This window comes from Macaca nemestrina, chromosome 11 (genome assembly GCF_043159975.1).
Source record: "Macaca nemestrina isolate mMacNem1 chromosome 11, mMacNem.hap1, whole genome shotgun sequence".
Taxonomy (NCBI): Eukaryota; Metazoa; Chordata; class Mammalia; order Primates; family Cercopithecidae; genus Macaca; species Macaca nemestrina.
This window is the reverse complement of record NC_092135.1, coordinates 109,896,559-109,914,287: the sequence shown is the minus strand read 5'-3', so window position 1 is coordinate 109,914,287 and position 17,729 is coordinate 109,896,559. Positions and strand designations below refer to the sequence as shown.

General features: G+C 34.1%; 1 protein-coding gene across 6 annotated transcripts in view; it reads left to right on the top strand.

The window, feature by feature from the left end:
- The window catches only part of LOC105481143 (erb-b2 receptor tyrosine kinase 4), a 1,180,372-nt gene that overhangs the window by 609,446 nt on the left and 553,197 nt on the right, over positions 1-17,729 (top strand). The gene's annotated exons all lie outside the window — the stretch shown is intronic.

The following is a 17,729-nucleotide window of genomic DNA, read 5'->3' as shown; positions in this document are numbered from 1 at the left end:
CTTGTGATCCGCCTGCCTTGGCCTTCCAAAGTGCTGGGATTACAGGCATGAGCCACCGCGCCCAGTCACCAAATCTATATTTTAGAGGGAATGAAGAGTGCATGCTAATTCTGACAGACGTCTATGGCAGTTTTTTAAAGTATGTAAATATGTCATCAAGTTTAGTCAGAGGAGGCAGCCTCAAGCTTGGCAGAACCTAAAACCCTCAGTCAGAGTTCAGAAATGAGGCTACATGTTGTTCTCTTCCAACGTTTACCAAAGGCATGATAATTGTAATATCCCATATGTTATAGAAGTTTACACTTTGCAAAATGCTTTCAGTTTCCTTTCAAAAAATCTGTTTCATACACAGCCCTGTAATGCTGACCTGGCAGATATCTTTATTATAATTTTACATCTAAGAAAACCAGGCCAAAGGTCTTGTGGCTAATCAGGCGAAGCTTGTGCTGAAATCTAGATCTGTTTACCCGTTCTTCATATTATGTCACTCCCAAAAATTGTTTAAGACAATTGCTTCAGGCAAAACTATAGTCAGTGAACCATTAAATTGGCTGAAAAATGTAAACAATCCAAGCTTAAGCAATAGGTCTTAAGGTTGTATTTTAGAAAGAATTTGTTTTGATCATTGTGTAATGCTTGAATATATCATGAATGGTAAGTTGACAATAAAATACAAGCAAACATACAATACAACAATATTGTAAATACTGAATTTGATTTTTTTAATCTATTACTCATTCTATAGCCACTGTGATTCAACTATGGCTTTTTAAAAATCAAGCTTGCTAAACTCTTAGCTGTAATGCACCAACATTTATTAATAGACTTAATTTTACTGGTAAAACTTTAGGATTCTTTTGGAAAGTAATTTCAATTCAAATACTTACTAGCTTTGTTTTGTTCTACTTTTACATTCAAGTCGTTGTGCTGAGATATGAGCTATTCTAAATTATCTCTACATGCCTGTCTTCTCTCAGTAAATATTATATTTCTGACAATTGTTTACCTTCCATCTGCCATGTGAAGCCAATTATTATTATTATTTTTATAGTTAAGCATGTGTGTGGAGTCAGGAGGTCCCATTTTAATCTGTTTTCTTCTCAAAAGCTGCACTGTCCAATAGAACTTTCTTGGGATGATAGCAATATTTAATATGTGCTACACAACAGAGGAGCCAGTAGCCAAATGTGGCTGTTGAGTCCTCTGAACGAGACTGCTATGAATGAAGATGTGAATTTTATTTTTATCTAATTTTAATTAATTTTAATTTAAACAGCCATATTTGGCTAATGACAATCATATTGGACAGTGCAGCACTAAAGGGACTACACTTTTACTAAATCCAATCCAGCAGGCAAGGACTTACAAGCAGAATAACATGGAGAATCACAAGACAGGCTCAGAATCTGGGCTCCCTGAGTCAAGTTCTATTCTGAGGCAAGTGATTCAACTTTCTAAACTTCAGTTTCCTCATCTTCAAATGAACATAACGAGAACGCTCAGTTGTAAGATGATTATAAAAGTTAAATTATGAAGTACATATTGAACATTACATGCAGTTCTGGAAATAAATATGATTTATTATTTTTTAGGAGAAGCTTGATTTTGGTAAAAAAAATAGACACAGTGTATTTTTATAATTATTGAAAGCATGTTAGGCTATATCATCAAATTGTAGAATGCAGAACGTGTCATTTATGATTTGGGACCTAACTATATTTTGTATTTGAGTCAGCAGAGTTCTGGATGGCATGCATTGCTTCTAAATATGTTTTAAGCTGCTGTGACTTGAGTTTTCCGTTGGTCAGAAAAATGACACTTTAAAAATGATTTTTTTTACTTTTACCTTTAGTTTCCACAGTATAAGTATCCATTTAAATTAGAAATAGATCTCAAAGAGATATGGTTTGGCTGTGTTCCCACCCAAATCTCATCTTGAATTGTAGTTCCCATAATCCCCACATGTCATACGAGGGACCAGGTGGAGATAATTGAATCATGGGATTGGTTTTCCCCTTCCTGTTCTCATGATACTGAGTTAGTTCTCACAAGATCTGATGGTTTTATAAGGGGCTTCCCCCTTCTCCGGGCACTCATTCATTCTCCTTCCTACTGGCCTGAGAGGAAGGATGTGTTTGCTTCCCCTTCTCCCATGATTGTGAGTTTCCTGGGGCCTCCCCAGCCATGCTGAGCTGTGAGTTAATTAAATCTCTTATCTTTATAAATTACCCCATCATGGGTGGTATGTTTGCAGCAACGTGAGAATGGACTAATAGACAAAGTCTGTCTCTGTAATGGTTTCACTGAAAGATGTAAATGTTAATAGAAGATTATTATTAGTATTCTGAAAAACCTGTTAAGAATTATTTCTGGAATAGACACTGCCCATTATCTTTAGGACTCTCTAGTTCATGTTAAAAGTTTTTTTTTTTTTAATATAGCATTTATTTAATAACAAGGTAACACAAAAAGTCCTTTTATAAAATGTTTTCTCAAATAGCTATCTGCCATACTTCAACAAATTTAAGTCATCAATTGTAGGAAAAAAATTGTTGTTGTTGTTTGTAGTCCACACTTTCTAAAAAGAGAAAAAGTAAAAGCACCAACATAAATGTAAAAGATTGTACAAGGAATCAGGATATTAAAGATATTAGATCCAAAAATGTATGTGTTTTAGAATTAATACAATATAGTAACATTCAAATAGGCTAGAAGTTAAATATACCTCGTATTATTTTCCTAGAATTATAGCATAGCTATTGTAATGGTGAAACCACGTACTGTGGAAGTATATAAAATAGATTACAAGAAAAATGGTCAATGTTTCGTAAATGATGAATAGAATTCTCCATTTATCTGTATCTATCAGGAAGTAGATAAATGAGAATTTGCATGGCCCAACACTTTTTGGCATAATAAATGTTACTGACCAGGAAACTTTAATTATTGTTTTTGTTTTCCTTTGAGATCTAGCTGATTTATCACTTCTACTGGAAAAAGAGATGGAAATATAGTGTAAAGGTAGAAAAATACTTATTTGGGGAGTTTTTCTTAAACTTTGTTCTCGTATTAATATGTCAAATAGATCTGAAGATTGTTATTATACATCAGCATGGAAAGAGGTTCTGTCTTCTTTAACAGTCTACCTGAAGTACAAGTTATTCTAGCTGTCATACTATTTTCCCTCTTCCTTAATATTTTATTATCCATCTGTATAACATATTTTATTTCTTCTAGCTATAATTTTATTGTAAGCCATGTAAAATTATTTAGGTTATTGAATCACAATGACTGTAACAATTTTGAAAGATATTTGTATGAAAAAAGTGAAAAATGGGGATCCATAACTTGTTTTTTCCGTCTAAGACCATTTAATTTACTCAATTTCATTTTCTCTGTGGTGAAAATTTAAGGTTTGATTTTTGTATTATTAGTAATGTTGAAAAAAGCTGATATCAAAAGGGTATTTTTGATTTTCAATTTACTATGAAATATAAGGACTTCAAATTTTAAGTTGGTCTTTTTTTTTTTAAGTGGCAGTCTCAGAATATTCTGGCAAATATTCTGGTAAATAAGTATGTCATTTTGATTTTGATAGGGCCCTAAATTCTCTGAACTTTCTGCTTTAATGTTCAATGGGATGATACTGGGTAGGATTATATATCTGGTGGTGTACAAATAAGAACACAATAATAAATTCTACTAGTTTTTAAAAATTATTCATATAACTAGAATTCGTTTAGGCTTTGTGCCTTTGGTTTTAATGACTTGCCTTTTTTTTAGGATAATAAATGTAGAAAGCAAAGTATCTTTATGGCATAATACAGCCCAGGGCAGAAATACTATTGTCAATAATAACAATAATAACATCCATAATTAATAAGTATTTACTATGTAGAAGTGATTTGCAAATATTCTCTCTCTTCATTCTTGCAATAACCACGATTAGTAGGTGTGTTAGTTAGGGGTCTCCAGAAAGACAAAAGGGATATAGATATAGGCAATGATAATAGATATTTGAGAGCATTTAGGAAAATGGGCTGCTGCAATTATGGAGGCTGAGAAGTTCCACAACAGGCTGCCTATAAGCTGGAGACCCTGGGATGCTGGTGACCTGGCTCATTCCAAGTTTGAAGGCCTCAGAACCAGACAAGCTATGGTGTACCTCTCAGTCTGAGACCAAAGGGCTTAGGGTGCAGGGAGCCACTGTTCCAAGTCCTGCAGTCCAAAGACCAGGGAGCCTGAAATTGGGGTCCCACAAGAGAGAAAGAGTGTGTACTGGCTTCAGATCAATGTATTCACCTTCCCTCTGTTTTTGTTCCTCTGGGTCCCCAGAAGATTGGCTGTTGCCCATCTGCGTTGAGAGCATATCTTCCCTACTTACTCTACTCATATTCACATGCTCATCTCTTCTGAAACATCTTCATAGGCACCCTCTAAAATAAAGCTTTACCAGGTTTCTGGGTATTTCCTAATCTAGTCAAGGTGACATCTAAAGTTAACCATCACAATAGGTTACTATTACTATTTCTATTTTGAAGATAAATAAACTGGACTTAAAAAATATTAAGTAATATTCCCCAAGGAGGGCATACAGTAATTTATAGAGTTCACATTTGAAGCCAGGCAGCATAATTGCTGATTTTCTTTTTATCACAATGCTATAAAGATTCTGAGAAGAAAGGGAATCACATGACACTGAACTTTTATTATCCTCTGCTATGTGTGAATGAGTAGGGGATGCATAAAATTATTCATTGGTCCAGGTGTCACCTCTTCAAGGCAGGTTTTGTTTGTTTGTTTGTTTGTTTGTTTGTTTTTAGCTGAATGAGACTTTGCTTAGTGTAGATTTTTTACTTAAGAAATGAAACGATTTTAAAAGAGATACAGATTGTGGAATTTGATTAAATTATTTCTTATATTGAAAAGTATGTTATCAAACTACTTAAGCTTATTTCTACAGACACAGGGAACTAAAATAATAAAATGTAATAACAGAATGGAATGAAATGCCCTAATTGGGCCCGCTGACTTCATGGCCTTTTCTTTATTAACACTAGAAGACAAAAAAAGACAATTAGTTATATTTGAAGTGTGTTTTGTTTTGTTGCTCATGGGGTAATATCTTCTATAAATCATATTACTCTAGTGTTTATTTTTTAGAGAATTTTTTTGTAGATGGGGTGGAAGGAAGGAAAATAAATATGAGAAAAATGGCAGGCTTGAAAAAGATCTCAAGTCTATGAGATGACTCTACTGATTTCATGAAAATCATATTTTATCTTATTAAGGGGAGATACTAGAACAGTGATTTTTTAGTTAATTTTATTCATACATTATAGCCACTCCACTTTTTGAATTTTTTTATTTAAGGACCAGAATACTAACTAAAGTTATTCCCTATTTGGCAATTGGTAAAAATATATACCATTTTGATATGTCCACATATAAATGGATAGGCTAAGTTGATCTAAATATTTTAAATAAAATATTTATGACTTCCTTTCTTCTATAGCTACAATAAGTGATTTTTGCCTCCCTAAACTATACTTGGTTTTGCAAATATTTACAGCAGAGTTTTATAAAATATGTATTTTAGTTTTAATAATTATTAGGCTCAATTCCCTTTGTGAAGAATCATAACATATTCGGGGTTACTTTTGATAAAAAGATGGAGGAAACTTTAAAATTATTGAAATGCATGTAAATCCTTTTAGGTTTAGAAACTCTCTAACTAATTATTTCCAGAATTTGTAGATGGCCTTAAGATAAACACATTTTATGTTATTTTATTTTGAGCTCACATTTTATTTATTCAAACATGTATATTTGAGACTTACACACTACACTTAAATTTAGCACACATTTGGAAATAAAGAGCGATAAAAATCTCTTAATCTATTCTATAAAAGCAAAGTTGAAGAGGATCATAGACTGTAATATTAAGAGAGAATTTAGAGATTGTCTAACCCCTCTCTCATTTTGAAACTGAGTCCCAGAGAGAATAAATAATTTACTAAAGATGAGGGTTTTTCTTGCCCTACTCTTAGTCGAGTCCTTTTTCAGCTATATTATTCTAAAAATATAATTTGATTCAAGATACTAGAAAGAGGAATGTAACAAAGATTTAAAGAAAATATATGCCAATCTCTATATGTTTAGGCACACATTTTCATTTATCAGTGAGAAGAAAATAAACAATATAGATGCCATAATTCATGTGTGACCGAATTGTAATCTAAAGTCATCAAATATCTACAATAGATTATCAAATTTGATACAAATTTCATAGTCTTGTTCAAAGAGTACTGGGCAGTATGTTTTGCAAGGAAAGGATGGAGAAGATAATGAAGCAGCACTTAACATACCTATAGATATGTCTTTTATAAAGCACAGGTAGAAATATGGAATAAAAGGAAGCAGCCTGTGTCACTGATATCATTGTTCACATAGTGAATGTGTAGCTGAACTTCACATCTATGCATTACACTGTCATTTCATGTACGTAGAAATTACATGTCATAATGATAAATCTTTGTAATTAAAATTGTATCATGCTTCAAATGCAGTCCTTTGGTGCTCAGGGAAAAGAGGTGAATCAAGAATTAGTGTCTTGGCTCAAGCACCTCTTAAAAATTACGAGAACCTAACTATCACTTGTGCAAAATAAATACATCAGAGCTCACGGTGTAGGTTATCAACTCCTTTGTGATTTTATTGAAGATCACCAGTGAATAATTTAAGTAACTATTCAATTGTTTTGTGTATTTAATACTATTACTATGCACAGTGACTTCTGTTACTTTTGGTTCATTATTAAATATAAAATAATGAAAAAATATTTACAACAATAGTGTTTATGGAGCCATTTTCATGTTAATTTTAATGTCTAATTTAAACTTAAATCAGGGAGAGATTTAGTGTAACTTTAAAGTTCGTTTACATTTTAATCCATTAAACTGTGACTTAGTAAGAAATATTCAATGCCAAAGAAATTGTAATTCCTTTGGAATTACAAAATTTTATATTTTTGAAGAGGAAATCAGCAGTAATATATAATTATCAAATTAACAGAAATGGGGTCTTCTAAGCCATGAGTGCTTTTCTAAATAGATAAACATAGAATGATGGACACTCCCCCCTCAAATGGTTTTCTTTCTAAAATATTTCTAATTATAATTTCAAATGACATTTAAATCAACTAGCTTGTGAAATAGGGAATGTCCTATGGAAAAAAATAATAAAATAATTGAGATACAAAGGGCAAACAGTTGACAATCCATAAGTGTATACAAATTTTGTACTCTGATTATTGTCATTTATGGTTGTCTGATTAGATCTTTGCCATGAACAAATGTAAAACAATCAGAGAATTAAGTAGCTCTTGTATCCAAAAAACACTCTAAGACTTATGCATAAAGTCAGAAATGGTTTTGGAAAGGCAAAGTGATAAAAGGAGAGCTCAGAGATAAAATGCTTGAAAGATTCTGAATGCAGAAATACAAATTTTGCCTGAGAATTCTGATTTATTATTTGAATTCAAACCCAGCCTATGTGTTCTAGATGAGAAGGCATATTTCTAGATTATAAAAACAATATTTTCAAGATATTCTCTTCTAGCCCTAGCAACATGAAGTTGTAAAAAAAAGTCTGGTTTTGAAACCTGATAATTTGAAACTCAATACTAGCACTGCAAGAAAGGACAGTCACAATCACTTATGTGCTGTGCCTCAGTTTTCATCTGAAAATGAGAATTAAATGCAAACAATGTATGCAAACTTCCTGGCATAGTGTTTAGAACACAGTATATGTTAGTTCCCTTCTTGTATCTACCTTTCTTACGCAGTTCTCAATAGAGTAACAATATTTATGAATATTAATTTATTGGTTAATCCTTGCCACATCTATGTAAAATGTGTTCTTTATTGGTTCTTTGTTGACAGATATGGTTGATTTTAGTAGTCTAGGCTCACTAGCAAGCAGAAGATTTCATATTCTCATTCCACTTATACCTTAGATAAATCACCTAATACCTCTTGCACTTGAGTTTTCAATTATGAAAGAATAATTTTCTGAGTATTTTTTTCTTTCCTTTTATTATTTGATAATACCTACCTGCTACCTATCCTCTTGGAAAGTTCTAAGGCAAAATGTGAGTCACATTTTCTTAGTGCTTAAGTTTTCTCCTTAGAACAAGTGAGGACATGACATTACCCCTTCTAATTCAGCAGAGAACGGTGCTGTAGTTTTGCTTTCTGAGCACTTGGGAACTGAAGTTCACGCATTTAATTAAAAAATGCAACTCTATATGCATATCTAGGGACCTCTATTAGGGTTTAATTGTTCTTTGTGTATTTATTTTCTGGCATAGAGATAACAACCTGCTGTAATAATAGTAACGAAACGTATTTATACTTAGCTATGTGTCATTAAAGATAGATTCATTTTTTAAAATACATTATTTTGCTTTCCTGGTAAGGCTCAAGAATAGCAAAACAAAGACAACAAAAACTTTTGATGACTTTTGGGGAGGGAAAAAAGGAACATGAACTGGGCAACACAACCAATTTACTTGATTTTAAATATTGAGTTTAAGCCAAGGCGTAACACTGGTGCCAAGCCTTTAACACAAGACTTCCTAGTGGTGCCAAGAAAATCCTATTCATTGTTCATTTCTTAATTTCTTAGTTCCTCTGCAATTATTCAAATGTCCCTGCTGAGTAGAGCTACCAATTCAGCTAAGAATTTGTTTCCCCAGAGATTACTTTTATACTGTATTTGAAACTCATTAATCATTGCTCCCTTTTAAGCCCGCATTTCACAATAAAATAGGATCTGAATGCCTAGATATTCCATTATTAGTTCTAAATAAGCAGAAACAGTACCAAATATACTTTTTACCCCTCTTACTTGATGAACTTGCATTAAGAATATTTTGACGACTTATTTTAATTGGCTAAGATCTAATTTATTAGGTATTTTCTGGGACTTTTAAAAATAATTAAAATACCCACTTACTGTTTGCTTGAAAACTTGAACTTCTAAAGAAAGGGCAGGCTATCGCTGATAGTGTTTTCAGTAGCTCAATTGCTATAACACGGCTGGGTCTCTCTGTCAGTGTGTAAAAAAGAAGTGAAGCAAGTGTCTTCAAAACAGTGGAGATGTGAGACACCTGCAGAGTAGACTTGGTTTGCAGACTCAGTAACCACAGGATGCTTGGGGGTTGCATTCTAAAATTAGAATCTTTACTCCAAACATGAAAACTTAGGAATGATATCTTAGTAGCATTTCACAAGTGTTTAGACTTATTTCATGTTTGTTTGTATTCTTTTACTCCATACATAAGGCAATTGACAGCTTAAACTCTCTCATTGCTTAGAACCACTGTAACAGTTTTTAAATGGTTTTCATATGCTTGTATACAATACCGTGGATTTTCTAACAGAAAGCAAATAATGACCATATGTCTCCCTTTTTTGCTGGGCATGAAAGTATATTTAACAATTACGTCTATATCCTTGTTTCAAGTTCTTAAATTTGGTGACTTAGAGAAAAGTTGTTTATAAAACATTACTCCATCATTTTATTTTATTTTTTAAAGCATAACTATGTTTTAAAAACAACATAAAATCTGTTTTCTATGAAATACTTGTAATAATAAATCCATACTTGTCAACAGGTCATACCTATTTCAATGTTTCCTAAAGAAAAATAAATATTGACATGTACCTAGAACTGAGCAAAAGGCAAATAAAAAGACCAAAGAGAGATATAGCAAAATAGCTGATAAATATATAACAGAAAAAGACGATATGTGTCTATACATGTTATTTTTATATATATACATATATTTATATGTACATGTGTATAGATGCATACGTATAGACACATACACATATGCATTTATATGTCTATATGAGTATAATATCTAACTATTATGCATAGCCATGCACACTGTGTGTCACTGACACATCCAAAGAGAAATGTACTCAACTTGATATAATTCTGTTTTTCTATGCATGGTCACAAACGATATTTGGCTCCCAATAATTTATTTTTATATAAAATTAATTTTACAGAAAACAGTATGGAACTCAATAGACAGAATGGCAAATGAGTAATCCATATGTGTTTATATCTATCAATATGGCACTGAAACATTGTGTGTGTCATGGGAAATATGCCCACAGGCTGAAGTGAATATACAAAGGCATCACATGGGGAGAACATGCTGGAGGGGTTTTATTTGATGTTTTCAAACTGCTCTAGGGTCTGTCTTGCAAGAAACCCTTTTGGTTTTCTTTTCTTTTTATTACTTTTTTATTTTTTATGTTTTAAAACATACAGATCTCCTTTGAAACATCCTGCCAAGAGAAAGAGTAAAAGAGTAATTACAAAGGAACTATGCAATCATATTCTCTCTCTCTCTCTCTCTCTCTCACACACACACACACACACACACATACATATACACCCCAAAGATAGACATTCAAATTCTATGTTTGTATCTGTAGAGACACCTGCCACAGTCAACAGTTAGGATTTGTGAAATTGCATACCCAGAATTTGAGATCACAAACGGTACTGAGGGCAGGATAAAGAAAAGATGGCACTGAAGTGAAGAGCTATTACATGTACCCATGAAGGTTTATTTTCACTTGCTTATTGGTATGGGTATGTGTATTTAATTATTTAAAATTATTAGGAGACATATATATTTTCCTACCAAACGGAAATAATTAAAATAGCCCAATCCCTTGAACTCTTCACATCTCATTAAAGGTTGAAACTAGGCTTTGTGTCACCCCAAACTTACACCTAGCTCATTGTTTTTGGAGCTGAAGATTAGGACAAAGTTTTCGGCAAAACTGTCTTTTCAATATGCCATGGAAAGCTAACTTGAAATTTTAAACCTGACAAGAACACTTCAACTTTCTATAAGTGACTCAAGTAATTACTTCTTCACAAGACAGACATAGTTTTGATGCTATATTCATATCGTTTTCGTTTCATGAGTCTTTCATTGCTTCCTCTTAAACTAAAGCTGGACACTCATGGGAAGCTTAGTGTAATTTTATTCATAATACGGAGCTTGCAAAGAATGAATATATCTTGAAGGTCTGATGGTAAAAGGCGTGCTCTTTCTTCCTCCCAGGAAGAAAGCCTGCTGTTAAACTTCTGTTTGCACACAAAAGATTTCTACAGAAGAGTTTATGTTACTCTGTGGTTTAAGAAGTCAGAGCCCTCTCAGTAGGGGTAGCCCCCAGGCTGGCATTTGATAACAGTGAACAAACAGGTGCAGTCCTCTGGTGTTCACATTGCTGGCTTCTCCACAGGACAATGGTAGTTTTATTCCCTGCGGTGAGTGGGTTGCTGGGGTGGGCTGTTGCCTCTGCTGAGAACAAACCCACTCTTGATAAAAGGTTACAATTATTAGTCTCGGGGGAAATTCAAAAATATCATCCTACATACAGACGAAGTTCAGGGCATGAAATTTAACAAGATTTCTTCACTCACACAAAGGTCTCAGTGAAAGTTAACAAATCGTCAGTGCCCTGCCTCTGTCCTTAGTGAATCATTCTTGCTGCTATTGGGATTGTGTGACTATTCCAGGTGCGTGACATACGTTAAATGGTGTTGTTTCTGAAAGCAGACCTTTCCTGAATTTCAGGAGGATGGAAAATACGGTACTTAAATTTCTCTTTCATCTCTGTCTGGTTGCCTTAGAATTATGTGAAAAATGAGTGTCAGTGATGTATCCCTGTATGTATTATAAAGGAAGATTAAGCTGTTTTTTGAGAGGAAATTATAGAAAAGTATACTTTATTTACTGTTATATTTTTGCCATCCGTTATGCTAATTAAGTAATATTTACCCTCCTCGTAAGTATGATATTTTAGAGATGGAAAGGACAAACTTCCTTAACTTCCAGACAGCGAAAACCAACCAACCAGCCAATAAACTGAGCTCCAGATGGGAAACAATGACTTTTCAAAAAACACTTTTGGGAGTTAAGTGTAGAACCTGATTGTTTGACTGGTTTTAGTTTCCTCATTCTGCATTTGTGTTTCCCAAAGTTTAAAGCATATACGGCTGTCATGCTTTCTTGCTTGAAGGCATTCTGTTAATGTGGAGCCTGATGATTTTCTGTTTATTTTAGAATCTCATTATTTACATAAATAGGGCAGTAGATGAAACCTTCTCATTGCTTCTGAGGCTAGAATGAAAACAAACATACTTTTCCTTGTTTTGGTGGTAGTGTCATACTTTTGTGTCCAAAAAAAAAAAAAAAAAAAAACTGTAATGTCAAATTCTTTTAATTAACTAAGTTAGGCAAAATATATTTTTGTAACTCGACAGAATATATCCATATTCTATTAAAGTTTTCACATTAACCAGTCATTTCTTTTAATTTATTAATAACAAAATATAATGGCCAGGAACTAACTTTAACAATTGTGTTTTAACCAGTAAGTCACTATCTTCACCTTGCTGTCCACCATTATGTCTTCTAAAACCTAAACCTGTCAGTAATTTCAGTGCTTATATTAGGAGATGTAATTTGGTTAGGTAATTTGTATAGTCATTTACAATCTTATCATGGAAACAAAGATCTTCTCTATTAAAATTTTGTACCCCATTTACCTTAAAGCTCTTGTTCTCATAAGGAAATTCATCTGACTTTCTTACGTTTGACTTATGAAATTTTTCTCACTAAAGTAATACTTCCAATATTTGACAGGTCTTGTGTATTAGTACGCAGTGACAAAGATTAATATCACATTGACTAAGTATAACCGAGGATCGGACAGCTTTTGAGGAGATAATGGATAAAATAGTTAAGCAGTCACTGAGGAAGTGAGTTTGGAAATATCTGGTATGCTGGTCAAAGAGGGGAGAACCAGGCTGGATGATGATATAAGAAAGCCCATAGAGCAAAATAAGGGCATACATTATCTGGGCATGAAGCTGGATTGGGTTTGGAGAAAATGCTTCAAAATAGAAAAGTATAGAGATGATCTAAACACAAAGCAAAGTTTTTCTAAGTTCTTCATTTTTAGGGGTTTGGTGAGTTGAGTGGCATTGAGATACTTGTAACCGCAGTTGTGTAATCACACTTCCCTGCTTAGCAAGTCTTTAGGAAGTTTCTATGGGTTATTAGGAAAAGACGTTTTATGAAAGAACATTGAATTAAGCTAGTTACTGAGATAAAATGTGTTGCTGTCTGTGGAATTCCATCCTTGGCCCTGGGTACCATTCAACATCCCACTCCTTTCAATTATAATATATTTTAATTAGGGCAAGTGGAACAGAAGTATATGTAAAAGTACTACAATAAAGTGTGGGAAACACTATATTGAGACATAAAGAAATATCAGAGACTGGGGTAAATTCTCGCCAAATCAGATGTTTAAAGTAGGCATGGTGGAGACAATTAGTGCTCATCAGTATCTGTTTTCTCTTCTTCCTGAGGATGCAGTCAGAACATATTCAAAAGGTAACTAATAAAAGGAGGAGAGAAAGAAAAAAAAATGTGTGTGTTTGTGTCTCCTGCTGATTACAGTTACACTCTCAGCCGTGTCAGGACTGGCACTTATGTGGCTCTGAGACATTCCTAGTCATAGTCAACTGATGCAACCACCTCCCTTCAGCTGTTTTTTGTCTTTCCCTCCACAAAAGATCACAATTTTCTTTGGCCTTTGCCTTTTTCAGCAGTCTGTGAAGCTTGAAATTTCTTACTGCTGCGTTTCAGTTTTTTCTGGTTCTACTTAACTGGGGCAAGGGAATAGAGTTAAGGTTAAATACAGAATATTACGTGATCTGTTCCTCCAATTAAAATAAATTACACTCTGGACACAAAACAGTAAAAAAGAAAAAAAGAGAAAAAGTATGAAATGGAAATGCCTTCCTACACAACCCTTCTTTATTGTGAAATATTACACATATTGTTAAAACAAGATGTTTTATCATCTTAGATAATACCAAATATCAACATATATTTATTTCTGTAGTTTTAAAAAACAGTTTTACAGCTGGGCATGGTGACTCACTCCTGTAATCCAGCACTTTGGGAGGCCAAGGTGGGTGGATCACAAGGTCGGGAGTTTGAGACCAGACTGGACAATATGGCAAAACCCCATCTCTGCTAAAAATACAGAAAGAAGTAGCTGGGTGCGGTGGTGGGTGCCTGGGTGCCTCTAATCCCAGCTACTTGGGAGGCTGAGGCAGGAGAATTGATTGAACCCGGGAGGCGGAGGTTGCGGTGAACCGAGATCGCACCAGTGCACTCCAGCCTGGGGACAGAGCAAGACTCCCTCTTAAAAAAAAAAAAAAAAAAAAAAAAAAAAAAAAAAAAAAAGGCAGTCTTGTTTTTGTTTCCAATATTTTATTCCATCCTTCAAAAACGACAGAAGCAGGAGTAAGTTGGTAGTGTTTATATCTTCGACAAAAATGCTAAGTTATTCTTTCTAGGTTTTATCTGTTGGTAAAGTCTCACTAATACTAATATTGTTTGAGCAAGGCAGCTCTTATAAAGAAAAAGTATTTTTTCTCCTAAGTGGATAGCTGTTACTAGCTAGTGTTTTCTTTCTGTGTCTAGAACAAATTGTCTCCAAGTATAGTATTTCTGAAATGCAAAGCTTTTGACTTGGAAGCTCATTGATTATGTGATGAAAAGGAAATGTTTCACAACATTCCTTGTTCTATTATTCAGCAGTCATTATTTATCAATTTTCTTTAACCACCCTCTGGAGCTCAGACACTTTACTATTTCCAGGGGGGAAAAAAAGTATTTCCTAAAATACCCATACAAAGATTTGAAAATAATGGTACAAGTAGTCTGAAGAGGAAAATGGACGGATGGGGATACAGGTATGTCTTTAATCCTTGGTCCTTTTTCTTCCTCAGTTAAGATCATTTTTTATTCACTTCCTTTACATTACAAAAGGTAGATATTAAGTACATCAAATTTTATTGGTATAAATATGTGACTCTTACGTATGTGACCATGAACAAAGAAATACTACCAACTTATTTCTGCTCACATCCCTGGCTGCTGCCCACAATGTGTTTTGTTTTCACTTTCCTGTCTTTTTCTGTGTAGAATGAGATCTGATGTCTTTGTTTCACCTTCTAAGCATAATCTATAGCCAATTACTGTATTTATGTGATCTATTTGATGTGTATCTAACACCCTTGATGAAAAAAAACTTATACAGATTATTCAAATAACTTTTATCTTTTATATGCTTTTCCTTTTTTTATTTTTATAGATTTGGAGGGTATGAGTACAGTAGTGATACATCAATATATTGCATAGTGGTAAAGTCTGGGCTTTCAGCGCACCCATCACCCAAATAGTGTTCATTGTACCCAGTAGGTAGTAGTAATATCTAAATTTTAATGGATACCAAATGAATGTACTATAACCCTTTCTAAGTAAAAATTCTTGAAATTCCATGTTATCATGCCAATACCTGGAAAACTACTAGGTTGCAAAAAGTGTCATCCTTTAAATTTTAGTGTGTGCTATGGGACTCCTAGCAATAGCCTTTAGATGCCCATAGTTGCCACAGGGCTTTAGAGGACTAATAGGGACAAGTCCTTCCTATTATGAGTCAAGGCATAGAAACCTAGTGCGGGGTTTCCATGAGAATGGCAAACTTGAAACAACATCTCCTAATTGGAACAATATTCATTTAAAACTTGGTTATGGCTGGGTGTGGTGGCTAACACCTGTAATCCCAGCACTTTGGGAGACCGAGGTGAGTCGATCAACTGAGGTCAGGAGTTCAAGACCAGCCTGATCAACATGGTGAAACCCTGTCTCTACTAAAAATCCAAATTGGCCTGGCATGGTGGTGCATGCCTGTAATCCCAGCTACGTGGGAGGCTGAGGACGGAGAATCACTTGAACCCAGGTGGTGGAGGTTACAGTGAGCCAAGATTGTGCCATTGCACTCTAGTCTGGGCAACAAGAGCGAAACTCCATCTCAAAAAAATAAAATAAAGTAAAATAAAATAAAATAAAGCTTAGATTATGAGCAACCTCTAAAAAGCCAGATCTACTTGTGGAAATTGAGGAAAGGATGCATCTCTGTACACTACTTCTTATCCTCCAGTTGAACCTTTTCCCCTCTGCTTGAACCTTTTCATTTTCTGCACTCAGCAAGGCAGCACAAAGGCATAATCTCCACCCCTATCTCACGAAGATGAATTGCTCTAAGTCTTGCCTGGTATCTGCAATTTATGTCTCATTGCTCTTACTTTTCCAGTACCTGTTCCCTCTTTTACAACTAAACTTCTTGAAAAAGTCATCTGCACATTTGGTCATCATTTTCCAATATTAATTCAATTTCATCTTACATTGTTTAACCGAACTCTTTTTTAAAGGATATCAGTGACTTCCATGTAGTCACATCCAATGGATAATGTTATATCCCATCATCTGTAAACAAGTTATTTATCCTTTGTTGAAAGATTTTCTTTCCTGCCTTCTCATAATTCTACATTCTTTAAATTACCTTCTCTTTTTCCCAGATGTTTTAAAAATCTGCTTTGCAGTCTCATCTTTTTCTAGCAGACCTACAAATATTGTGGCAACTTCATTCATGTGCAAAAATTTCCCAGTATTGTATCAGAATTCTCCTATGAATCTCAGACTCAAAAATCCAAATGTACACCTAGGATTTACATAGAATAACTGACATATATTCTATTTTGACATCTCCAAAGCTAAATTCCTGAACCTCATTTCTTGCCTCCAAACCACTTCATCTATTGCTATACATTTATTCACAATCTCACAAATCTTTTCATTCCAAGAATATACTAAACACACTTTCATTCCCAGAATATACTAGATAGAATATACCTTGTATATGTCTTTTTTCCCTGTGAAATACTTTCCTACTATCTTTCATATGAGTGACTCCCCTTGCTTCAAAGTCTTAGTTTAAAGGTTATATCCTCTGACAAGATTTCTTGGATAATCCTCACCACCCCATAATATAAATGAGATTCTCCATCACATTCTACCGCCTTGTAAGCAGTTATATGCATTGTGCATAATTGTTTTTATTATCGTTTTCGTAGAAATTATCACAGTGTATAATTAACAATGCATTTAATTTACTCAGTTGTATTGTTTTTATTTCCCACTCGAAAGAAAACTCAGTAAAGGTTGGGACCATGTCTCCCTTGTTTACTACTACTTAACAGTGCCTTGGAAAGTGCAGTGATTTCTTATTGTCTAAGACACTATCCATTGTAAGATAGTATTTTATGTACTATTAAAATAGAAAAAAAAGTTGATAAACTGTAATATAATTCTTTTTGTTACTTAGGACTTTTTTCCTATGTATTCAAAGAGCCTTTTAATATTAGAATCATTTAGACAGGAGTTTTTCAAATGTCACTCTTGTTCATACATGAAAATACAAAATAATGAGCAAAATAGACTGTTTAAGCTATTCCTAAAACTTCCTTACATTTTTTTTTTTTTTTTTTTTGAGACGGAGTCTCGCTCTGCCACCCAGGCTGGAGTGCAGTGGCCGGATCTCAGCTCACTGCAAGCTCCGCCTCCCGGGTTTACGCCATTCTCCTGCCTCAGCCTCCCGAGTAGCTGGGACTACAGGCGCCCGCCACCTCGCCCAGCTAAGTTTTTTGTATTTTTTAGTAGAGACGGGGTTTCACTGTGTTAGCCAGGATGGTCTCGATCTCCTGACCTC